The 9,843-nt window shown below is 42.2% G+C and overlaps 1 pseudogene; it reads left to right on the top strand.

The window, feature by feature from the left end:
- The first annotated feature begins 8,896 nt into the window (after positions 1 to 8,896).
- Positions 8,897 to 9,103, top strand: LOC142262743 (U2 spliceosomal RNA; annotated as a pseudogene).
- The last annotated feature ends 740 nt before the right edge of the window (positions 9,104 to 9,843 follow it).

The raw sequence follows: 9,843 nt of genomic DNA on the forward strand, positions 1-9,843 counted from the left end.
GGCATCCGGGAGAGTGCATTGGCATTGACGTTGGTACGGCCGGCCCGGTACTTGATGGTGAAATCGTAGTTGGCTAACCTGGTCACCCACCGCTGCTCCAACGCGCCCAGCTTGGCCGTATCTAGATGGGTCAGCAGGTTATTGTCTGTGTACGCGGTGAACTTGGCTGCTGCCAGGTAATGGCGGAACCGCTCGGTGATAGCCCACACCAGTGCCAAGAGCTCAAGCTTGAAGGAGATGTAGTTCTCAGGGTTCCTCTCAGTCGGTCGGAGTTTTCGGCTAGCATAAGCTATTACCTTTTCCCTTCTGTCTTGGACCTGGGATAGAACAGCCCCCAAGCCCACATTGCTGGCGTCGGTGTAGAGGATGAATGGGCGGCTGTAGTCAGGGTACGCTAGGATTTCCTCTCCGGTCAGGGCTGTTCTCAGCTGGCGGAAGGATTCCTCATGCTTTTCTTCCCACACCAATGGGGCTACTAGGGATCTACCACCCTTGGTCTGTCCTACGAGGAGGTCTTGCATGGGGGCAGCCATCTTTGTGTACCCCTTAATGAAGCGACGGTAATATCCCACCAGGCCCAGAAACTGCCTCACTTCCCTCACTGTGGTCGGTCTCGGCCAGTCTTGGATGGCGGTGATCTTCTCGGGGTTGGGGGCGACACCTTCCGCACCAACCACATGTCCTAGGTACTGCACTCTGGGTTTCAGCAGATGACACTTTGAGGGCTTCAACTTCATCCCATACTTGGCAAGGGACGCGAACACCTCGGCTAGGTGCTCCAGGTGGGCTTCATACGTCTGTGAGTACACAATCACATCATTCAAGTACAGCAAAATGGTCCCATAGGCAGTCTTCTCTCGGTCTTCCGGTGCCACGGCCACCTGCCAGTACCCGCTGGTGAGGTCAAGGGTGGAGAAGTAGTTAGCGGTTCTCAGCGAGGCCAGGGACTCTTTGATGCGGGGCAGAGGGTAAGCATCCTTATGCGTTATCTGGTTAATCTTCCGGTAATCCACACACATCCGCATGGTGCCATCCTTCTTCTTAACCAGCACCAACGGAGCGGCCCAGGGACTACAGCTGTCCCTAATAACCCCTGCCTCCTTCATGTTCCTCAACATGTCTTTGGCGCATTGGTAGTGCGCAGGGGGAATAGGCCTGTATCTCTCTTTAATAGGGGAGTGTGTACCGGTAGGGATGTGGTGTTGAACCCCTTTAATCTGCCCAAAATCTAGAGGGTGCTTGCTAAAAACCCGCTCATACTCCTGTACCACCCGGTATACCCCTTCCTTGTGGTTTGAAATTGGTTGAAGGATTTCACCAGCACAAAACTCCAGGCATTTTGTTCTTTAAAATAAAACTTCCTTTATTTTCTTATCATTAAAAAGTCCATGCTATGGTGGTCAAGCCCATGTCAGAGAGGACGCGTTTCGAACATCCAGTTCTTATTCAGTCTCTAAACCATCTAGTCACAGAACTGTTTAAAAAGGGCTGAACCCAAACATGTGATCAAATGCAAGGAGAGAGCAAGACAATTACAAAAACATTAACCCCTTGAGTTATATCACTCCATATAATGCTTATAACACTTATATATATATACAAAGTTTTTTTAGTTTTTTAGCCAGATTAATATGCAAACATCAATTCATTTCTTTTATTTAAACCTTTCGGAAATCTAGTGCCCATTAAAAACATCCATTTTATTTCTCTCTGAAAGAGGATATCTTTCAAATTTCCACCCCTTCTAGGTAGTTGAATTTTTTCAATGGCATTAACTTTCATGCCTGTTAAATTACCTGCATGTGCGTCGCGAAAATGTTGAGACGCTCCTGATAATTTTCTGGTGGTGGCATTATTAACATCATAAATGTGTTCAGATATCCTCTTTCTGAGAGAACGACAAGTGCTGCCTATATATTGTAACTGGCAAATAGTACACGATATTAAATAAACCACATGGTCTGAACTGCAGTTTATGAGTGACATTATTTTATACGTTTTTTTATCTGTAAATGAAGAAAATTCTTTCACATTTGACATATAACCGCATAGTCCACACGATCTGTGGCCACATTTGAAAGAGCCTGTGCTGGGTAACCAATTGCCAGTGTTTTTTTTAGTGGAACCGCACCTATTCATATGATCACTAGGTGATAACATGGATCCCAATGTAATGTTCCTTTTTGAAACAAATTTAACTCCATTTTTTAAGATTTTGTGTAATGTGTCATCTGTAGATAAAATGGGTAAATATTTTTTAATAATTTTAATTACATCATAATAATTTTTACTGTATGTTGTTGAAAAAACAACTGACAATTCTTTCTGGGGATTATCTCTGGTTTTATTCATGTCCAAATATTGTGACCTACTCACTTTGATTGCCTTGGTTTTGGCTTTCTGGAGATTTGTCATTTTATACCCTCTTGCCAAAAACCTTTTTTCAATAGTGCTGCATTCTGCCTCAAAACCATTTTGGGTGTTGCAACATCTCCTAGCACGGACATATTCACCTGTAGGGATGTTATTTATAACATGCTTTGGATGGCAACTTCCCGCATGTAATAATGAGTTGCCTGATATGGGTTTTCTATAAAGACTGCAATTAATTTCTCCATTGTCACTCTTCCCATGGAATTGTATATCCAAAAAATTAATTTTTGATACATCATGAAAAAAAGTGAAAAAGAGATTATGGGCATTATTATTAATATATGATATGAAATCCTCAATTTTTTTGTTTGGATTTTGCCATACAATAAGTACATCATCTATAAATCTCAGATATAATACTATATCCGAGAAAAAAGGATTGCACTGATTAAAAATATATTGTTCTTCCCACCAAAACATAAATATGCCTGCTAGAGAGGGGGAAAACCGTGCGCCCATTGAACATCCCTGTAACTGAATATATCCTTTATTTAAAAAGGTAAAATAGTTGTTTTTGAGTAAAAACTCAGTTACGTCAATCAAATAGTCCTGTAATTCAAGTGAGTAGTCAGAATATTTTTTGAGCAAATCTTTCAACGCTAAAATGGCAAGAGAATGTGGAATGGATGTATACAGTGATTGCACATCACAAGTTAACCAACTAAAATTATCTTGCCATTTCATCTGAGAAATAATATTCAACACATGTTTGCTATCCAGGACATAGCCAGGAGACATTTTAGGAAGAAATTGAAGGTGGTTATCCAACCACTCTGCCAGATGTTCAGTATAAGAATCTATACCTGAGACAATCGGTCTCATTTTTGGGGGAAATTGGTTTTTATGTGACTTGGGTAAGGCATGTAATAATGGTATTAAACAATAAGATGGATTAAGATAATCTCTCAATTTTTCATCAATTAAACCCAAATGTAAGCCTTCTTCTAGAATTTTTTCCAAGGATTTTTTTATATCTGCAGAGGGGTCATGATCGACTCTCCTGTAGGTATCACAATCCTGTAACATAGTCAATACCTCCCTTTCATAAAGTCCAGTATCCAAAACTACGACTGCCCCCCCCTTGTCAGAATTTTTTATTATGATGTTAGAGTTTTTTTGCAAGGAAATAATCGCATCCTTCTCAGTCTTAGACAAATTTTGAACCATTGGTTCTTGTAAATGAGAAAGAGCAGTTAATTCCTTTTCTACTATGTTCTGGAAATCAGTCATCTGATCACACCTCGAAGGTATGGGATAAAAACTGGGATTAGGAACATTAAAGTGGGAAACCACACAATGTGGATTGGGTCCGGCACCACTATCACTTGACAAATCATGCAAATCTTGTAAAGCCATTTGTTCTTTAAATGACATAGGAGAGAAAAAAATGTCAGCTGATGCATTTGAAACATTAGGAACATTAACCTCATTTTCATCGTGAAAGAAGTGTTTTTTTACTGTTAATTTTCGGATAAACTTATTAACATCTAGTATTGTTTTAAAAAGATCAAACCTCTTGTTGGGAACAAAATTTAAACCCCTTTTCAAAACACTAATTTCACTGCTGTTTAAAATGCATGCCGACATATTTATAACAGAAAAATTATTATTATCAATATTCATTTCCTTTTCCCCCTCGTGAAATGATTGTGTTGGTACACATGACTTTCTATGTTTGCGGCCGCTCCTCCTTGTTTTTTTCGATTTTTTTGAAAAAACGGCTGATTTTTCAAGTTTTTTGACACACTTGAAGAAGTGGATGGGGTGTCAAAATTATTATCGGACGTGTCAGTATTATAGTCTGTAGAGTCCACATCAGTCGTTTCAAAATCCGTAGGCGGAGATGAGTGGCCGGAACATCCCGCCCACCTCCTTCCTTCCTCATAGCGGCTGGGAGGCAGGTAAGGAGAGGTTCCTCGTTTCTGCGGTGTCACACGGAGCGATGTGTGCTGCCGCAGGAGCGACGAACTACATCGATACTGCTGCAGTAACGATAATCGAGAATGGAGACCCATGTCACCGATGAGCGATTTTGCACGTTTTTGCAGCGATGCAAAATCGCTCATCGGTGTCACACGCAGCAACATCGCTAATGCGGCCGGATGTGCGTCACAAATTCCGTGACCCCAACGACTCCGCATTAGCGATGTCGCAGCGTGTAAAGCCCCCTTTAGTGGGAGTGGTGTACAGGGTCTTAGCAGTAAAGAGTATTCCATATTTCTGCCAGATACCCACAGAGATATTGAAATCTGAAAAAAGAGACTTCTGCTCATTGAAGGTAAGAACTGCTCACATAGCGTTCAAATCCACAGCAAACGAGTGCTCTAGCACTGGCATCTCAGCAGGGATATTCCCCTACTACACATGTGTGTCTGGGTCGCTGTGACAGTTTACAGGACATAACTCAGGGCACCTAGACAGAAGGCAGAGGGACTACTTTCTATTTCTGGTGTAGAGCTTAGTACAATATATATATATATACTATTACATGTGACACATGTACCTTGTATTACCATTATTCGCTGTATATGAACCCCTTTTCTCCGGGCATTATTTGTCTATAGCATTTTTCACGAACCTGAGGCAACTGAGAACCCTTCAGTGAAGGAATTCCACTAACCCTCACAATACCAACCAGGGGCCTCCCTGCAGTAACTCAGGTAGTTGTACCCATTCTCTTTCCGCATTCTATGTGTTCTTCTTCTTTCTTCTTTTTTTTCTTTTTTCTTCTTTTTATTTCTATCATGTAGTTCAGGGGTTTATAGATATATGTCCTGCATCTCATATTTCCTTTAGTGGTGCTTCTTACCCATTCTCATATCATTTACCCTAGTATTTCATGATCCTGAGGCGACTGAGAACCCTTTAATAAAGGAATCCTTTTTCACTTGAATTGTCAAGTGATACTTACCAGTGACTATCACGTAATGTTACAGGTAGTTGCATTTTCTTCCTCTTCTTTCTCTCCTTTCTTCTTTGTCACACGGTCCATTGTGTTATAGCCCACGTGTCATGATAACACTTGTACCGTCTTTTCATTTAGATTCCACCTACAATTATTTACCGATTCCAGTTCTGAAATAGGCTTTCATGATCTACTCACTAGAATTCTCAAGTGCATAAGGTACTGAGACATATACATGTTCACACCATTATAAAGAACAAAGTATAAACATTGAGGTTTTTCTCACACCCATGTTCCTGTGTTCTTTGATATGATATGTGTTCATTTCCTTCACTATATAGGATTGCAAGTTTTCCATTTGTACCTTAATGGCAATGACGCTATACAATTGAACACATATCATCCTGTTATCCATATAGGTGTGTATTTACCTGCTTGACTATTTTTGGTTGTTTGATCCAGAATGTTTCTCCAGATAGGTCATGTGGAAATTTTCTTTCCTCAGTACAAATGTTTTCACTATGGCTTTGGAAAAATTTTTTGTATGTGCATCATGGTCATTTGACCCATTGTACTCTCAAGTAGCAATATATTGTACTGTTATGTTGTACTATGTACTAATTACGTGTTTATATGGTTTTGTAACCCTTTATGATCTTAGATAACTTTATCCTTGATAAAGACCTAAAAACAAGGTCGAAACGTTGGATGAATTATCCTTTTGCACAAATAAAGAATTTTCAGCATTCCAAGAGTTCTTTTCTTACGTTATTGATCACTATAGTGTGCCAGAGCTATTTCTATTGAATTGACTCTTATTTTTTCTGAGCACCTGCTATATACACAGTGACCCAGACATATTCAAGTTTCATTCAGAAGGCAGAGGGAAGCCTTAGCAGCTGAGCCTATATCTTGGCTTGTGAGCATTAGAACAGGCCGGCGATTACAGGGTAACATGAAAAATGTCCAGCTTGCATTATGACTAGAACATGACAATATCCTTTTAAGTACTAACCTATGATGCGTTCCTAAGCAGTTGATGTTATATGTTCTACATTTCATTTTCTGCATACTTTACAAGTAGTAGAATTTGCTTTGATATAGGCAACTGGATTTTCACAATGAAAAGGCAAAGGATAACGCCCGAAAAAGACGCCATACATTATGTCAGTGCCATCACTGACAAACCTGGATTGACCATGAAATACATCAATCCCCTTAAAGGTGAGTTAAAACAAGTTTTAACTAAATTGCCTTAATATTGTCATGCATTAGAATGACTGTCTTAGGTAATGATAAATATTTTCTACAGGAAGAGGAGTGTTTGCTGAAACTGAAATCGAAAAAGGGAGTTTTGTTGCAGAATATCGAGGCGAGCTCACGTATGCACTTACGATGGTAGACAACTACTCGAGATTTATGGTTGTGGTACAAGTCAAAGATCTAATGGCCCATACTGCAGCGAAGGTCTTCCAAGCACACTTATGCAGACCTCATGGCTACTCAGAGAGAGTCCTCACAGATCAAGGCACAGCCTTTGAAGCGGAAATCTTCAAGGACTTCTGCAGCTTTTACCGATGCAGGAAGATGCGCACTACACCCTACCATGCTCAAACCAATGGTTATCAACCTGCTCAGGACTTTACCCCATATTCCAGATGTGGCCTTACAAGTGATTTATAGAGGGGTAACAATACGTTGGGATCACCGGATCTAATCTCCCTTTTTATACACCCTAAAATCTTGTTTGCTTTAGAATAAACAATAACATCATAAAGGTATAGCAGTACCGTTTCAAAGTTTCGGTGTCCCAAGCAGCATTCCATCAGCCTCTGGAAGGTTCCTGGCAAATTGCACAGCTCGAAGGGCATGCTTTTGAACTCGCAGAGACCCATCGGGGTGGCAAAGGCGGTCTTCTCCCGGTCTGCCTCAGCAACGGACACTTGCCAATAGCGACTAGTGAGATCAAGGGTAGAAAAATAATTTGCAGTTCTCAATGCAGCTAGCTATTCCTCAATACAGGGGAGTGGTGCTGTCCTTCTTCTTTAACAGGACCAACGGAGCTGCCCAGAGGCTACAACTGTCACGGATAACCCCAGCCTCCTTCATGTTGCTCAACATGTCCTTGGTACACTGGTAATGTGCAGGTAGTTTTGGCTTATATCTCTCTTTGATGGGTGGGTGTGCACTTGTGGGGATGTAGTGTTTGACCCCTTTTATTCTTCAAAAGTCTAGCGGATGTTTGCTGAAGACTTGCTCGTATTCTTGCACTAGCCTGTAGACCCCCTTCTTGTGATGTGAAGGTGTGGAGTCAGTGCCTACGTGTAATTCCTTACACCACTCCTCTGGCTGACTTGGTGAGCTGTCACTGAATGGGTGGGCTGAAGCAATGGTGGATGCTGCTGTTTGGATAGCATGTGTATCTACTGAGAACAGCTTATCAATGGTGGCAAATCGGAGCAGCTTAATCTCTTGCTCTCCGCAGTTCAACACTCTCATGGGCACTCTTCCCTTCCATATTAATGAATAAAACTATGATGTAAATAGCATATAGATACCCCACAAATGCAGATAAAAGTAGGTTATGGGAAAAGGGGGAAGAGAGAAACAGGAAAATAGTGGAATAAAGTATACCTTCCAGGTGGGAGAGGAAATGGCAGCACAGCCAGTGGAGGTGAAGCAAGGGGAGCCTGCAACTAAAGAGTTGAGAGCGTTATCACATGGTGACTGAGCCTGATTGTAACGGGAGCATAGAGGTGCCGATCCTGTCTTACCTGCGTTGGTGTAGAAGTGGGTGTCCTGTGGTGGAGTCAGCTATGTGCAGTGGTGGCCGTGGGTTCTTTTATGTGCGACCGTAGTAATAGCTGCGCCCACTTCCTGTATGGGAGTGGAATGCAGTGAGGGTAATGGAACGCACGCCTGCGCATTTGTGTTTAACGTCGCGCATGTGCAGAACGGAGAAAAGGCTGCGCTCACTTCCTAATGAAAGGGAGTGAGACGCATCTGGGAAGGGAAGGGAAAAGATTAGGGTTTGGGGATGATGAAAGGGCTTTCTACGGGCAAGGATGGCAAAGGGTGGCAGTGACGGAAAGTCAGGCAGCCTGTCCTGTCCTGTCCTGTCCGTCCGTCTTTTTGTATCATGAATTGGAAAGACTGCAAGGGGGAGGGGAGGTGCTTGTGTCCAAAAGGAGGAGTTATTCAGATTCATTGCAGTGGGCGGCGGCTGCAAAAAGCACCATTCTTCTTGTTTTTGCTCTGCAAAACAGCCTTTTCAAGGGTTGGCTTGGGTGACAAAATGTCTTCTGTAGGCGTGGGTTTGTCTCCCTCTCCCTAATATGTGTCCGGTATAGGCCAGGGTGCCACTCAAGGCCGTAACCAATTCGGGTTATAGCTTCTCGGCCTTTTGGCTAAGATCAAGTGTAGTTTCGGAGGACGCTACCTTGGTCGGTACTGGAAGGTGCCTGGGATTGCACGTCTGCCGGCCTTGAGGAAGTGTGTGCGCCTTCTGGTGACACATAGCCCTCTTGTGCCTGGACGGTTCCCAGGCAACGGGAGGCGATCACCTTTGTTATTTTGAAGTCCTACTGATAAACAGAAAAAAAAAAAAATTAAATCTGTTCTTATCAGTTTAATATCTGATACGTCCCCTCTCTGGGGACCATATATTAAATGGATTTTTAGAACAAGGAGATGGAAAAAATCTTGCTCTGTCCACTCCACGCATTGACCTGGTATTGCAGTACCTCCAGGACCGGTGCACCCCTTCTTAACCCAGTTTCCAAAAGCAGAACTCAATTCACCTGATTCAAATGAGCCCCATTAGTGAATTGAAAGAAAGCAAAAACTTTATATGCACCTCAATTTGGCCAATTCACTTTTCACACTTTCACCCTTTTTTTATCTTTCACACCTTTTACTTGCTTTATTGATGCAAAAAGCTGTGCCAAATAGCAAACTCATCTCCACTCAACTTGACCAACTCTGCTATGTCCCGTGCAGTATCTTATTCTCAGTCTTATCTAGATCATTTGCAATTGAATAGAATAGATCCCTTTTGGCTGCTTATGACTGTGTAAAATATGTAGTTTTACTGGGCTGGGATGAGAGAATCCATTGAAGCATGGTGTAGGGATTGTGGTTCCTGTGTGCTAAGAAGAGAGGCTGGCACCAGCCAGAAAGCCCCATTGCAGCCAATAATCACTTAATAACTTTTTCAACTTGTCATCATATGGGAGGCCTTCCATTCCTTGTAGTAGTCTAGTTGCCCACCTTTGAACTGACTCTAACTTCTGAATGTCCTTTTTAAAATGTGGAGCCCAAAACTGGTTCCCATATTCCAGATGTAGCCTTACAAGTGATTTATAGAGGTGTAACAATACGTTGGGATCACGGGATCTAATCTCCCTTTTTATACACCCTAAAATCTTGTCCCAAGCAGCATTCCATCAGCCTCTGGAAGGTTCCTGGCGCATTGCACAGCTCGAAGGGCATGCTTTTGAACTCGC

This window comes from Anomaloglossus baeobatrachus, unplaced genomic scaffold, assembly GCF_048569485.1.
Source record: "Anomaloglossus baeobatrachus isolate aAnoBae1 unplaced genomic scaffold, aAnoBae1.hap1 Scaffold_2511, whole genome shotgun sequence".
Lineage (NCBI taxonomy): Eukaryota > Metazoa > Chordata > Amphibia > Anura > Aromobatidae > Anomaloglossus > Anomaloglossus baeobatrachus.